The following is a 2,500-nucleotide window of genomic DNA, read 5'->3' as shown; positions in this document are numbered from 1 at the left end:
TTGCGCGTTATATTGAAACTTTATTATATTATAAAGTTTCTATATAACGCGCGCTCTCATTGGTTTAAACAGCGTGCTTTATGAGAGTACAAAGCACGGAACAAACGAAAGCTCACGCCATCATCCGCAGAAATGGCAGATGAATTTCCGAATTTATTGAACAGTTTGTTTTCCAATTGTCATGTCGGAAACGTGCAGGTTTTCATGGGCAACAATTCGGCCAGTTTTCACTGAACTTAGTTATTTAGATCCTCTTTTTTGCTGTTTTTTACGGGCTGAAACCGAACATTGAGGCACTTGTTTTTCCATAAATTCGAATTTTGTGTGATTTCTGTCAAGCCACTTTCCAGTTGATTGATGTTTTGACAAGCCTTTGTTTCGTTAACCAATCAAATAATTTTAAACATTCTTACAAGCGCTCTGATTGGTCCAAATTAGCGTGCTTTATCAGAGTATAAAGCACTGTGCTGACGACACCTCAGTTCGCCACAAGCAGCGCGCGCTTTGAAAATAAAGTACAATTTTTGAAGAAAATTACTTGTTCTTTATCATAATACAAATAAAGAAGCCTTGACTGTGCTCTGTTCTGTTGTAAAGCACTTAGCAAGCGGCTAGAGCACTCAAGAAGTAGGGAGAAACACTCGCCTATCGGCTCGTGTTTCCCCCTACACTTCTTTCGTGCTCTAACCGCATCCTGCGTGCTTTAAGACAGAACAGAGCACAGTCAAGGCTTCTTTATTTGTTAACTAATGATTGTTAAGATAATTTTGCGCTGTTTACACTTTAATAACCCTACTTAAAGTACATACCATAACATTAATTCATTCTGGATCGCAGGCTCAAGTCAGGTAACGAAAACCAATTAAAACGTGGCTTAATTTTCGCGCGCTTTCTGCGGCTTGACTCGGTTACATGGCTGAAAAACATGCTTCGTGAAAGCTTACGGTCGACGCTTGTCGTGTTAAACAGTTTCGCCGGTTTTAATCAAAAACAGGTTGACATATATAACTGTGGTCAGGACCACACTGGTGGCTATGCAGTTATTGAAGTCAAGCATCTTTGGAGGGTTATCACGCGAAAAAAGACTAAATTAAAACATAGAGAGAAGAGGCGTCGACGAAATTAGAGAAATTTAAGCGAAGAAAGCCTGGAGAGAAGCCGAGGAAAGAAAATGGACAACGGCTTTTTGCTGAGAGAAATAGAGCGAGAGACAAAACACATATTTACAACGGTCAGCTTTCAGGTAATGTTTTCCTTCTTAATGCATGCATCTTTGCCTCACATATTTTGTAAAACGCTAAAAAAATGAAGATGGCCTGAAAACATTTGCATTTCCATGTTGACAGAGATTCTGGCATATTTCAACAATCACACACCACGTCGCCATTCACGCCTATAGCAGTCATCATTGGCGAGTTTTCTTGTCATCATTGTCTATTTCGTCAGACATATTAAAGTCGAACCTGGGTTAAGGACGGTTATGCCCACCAATGCGCCGATCAACTCGAAACTTCAACTTCTCCCCCTCCCGGGCAAAGCCCGTGTATTTGAACTTTTGAAGGCGAAAATGGTGTTCAAATGCCCTACCTTAGCGTCGGATTTGAAGGATTTGTCTGGCATACCCTATTAAAGAACAATCGTCGGGCTTACTGTAGTTTGCGAAACGAAATGGAGCGAAACGAAATGGAACGAAACGAAATGAAAATCTGTAGTTTGCGAAATGAAAATCTGTAGTTTGCTATGTTATGGGGTTTTTGTGTCCAAAAATAAAAATAGTTTCAACATAGTTTCTACATAGATCAGAAAATACACAACACATACATAATTATCCTGCTCCTATAAAATAATATTCCAGCAAATCAGAAATGTGCTGGAAACTACAAAAAATCCATTGTAGGCAAGCTAATAACAGTTACTACCATAGCTCACAGACAAAAAAAATAGACGACAGATTTCAAAGCAGTTATATTTTTTTATTGCCTGAACCTAAACATTTAATTCATGTCAAAATCTTTGGATTGGGTTCTTGTTTTACATTTAAAAACATTTCACATAAACCACAGAACTACATGTATATAGAAGTCTGCAAAGAGAGATCCCCAAATACATCAAACCATAACTGGTTAAGGAGACAGAATTGGCTGCTAAGCATTTTTGTCTGCTGTAAAGGACCGTTCCCTGCTGTCCCATCAAAGAATTTTTTTCAGAAGTGTCTCTTCATACTCTTTCATGGCAACTAAAAAAAATACAGTACATAAACTTCAATGATGCATGTAGTGGTTCCTCTAAATCGCTGATAATTTCTATTACAATTAAAGTGTGTGAAGAGTAGACTCATAAGTCTACTGTAACAAACGTCCATAATAGCTTTCTCAGGCATTTTCTGCATTGATTACCATAGTTAAAGTGACAGAAATTAGCATTTTACAAGAAGGAATCAATTGTCAATCGTATACAATCACGTAATTTGCTTAAGACAAGTTGAGTCTCCTTGCTTCAC

The 2,500-nt window shown here is 38.2% G+C and overlaps 1 long non-coding RNA gene across 1 annotated transcript in view; it reads right to left on the bottom strand.

Annotated features, from left to right (window-relative positions):
- Positions 1-1,952: 1,952 nt before the first annotated feature.
- Positions 1,953-2,500, bottom strand: part of LOC138044641 (uncharacterized) — a 788-nt gene continuing 240 nt past the window's right edge. Inside the window, exon 2 of the long non-coding RNA XR_011131485.1 lies at positions 1,953-2,236. This is a non-coding gene — a long non-coding RNA (uncharacterized lncRNA). The remainder of the gene's footprint in view (positions 2,237-2,500) is intronic.

The sequence above is a fragment of the Montipora capricornis genome, chromosome 4 (assembly GCF_036669925.1).
Source record: "Montipora capricornis isolate CH-2021 chromosome 4, ASM3666992v2, whole genome shotgun sequence".
NCBI lineage: Eukaryota > Metazoa > Cnidaria > Anthozoa > Scleractinia > Acroporidae > Montipora > Montipora capricornis.
This window is presented reverse-complemented; position numbering and strand designations above follow the sequence as displayed.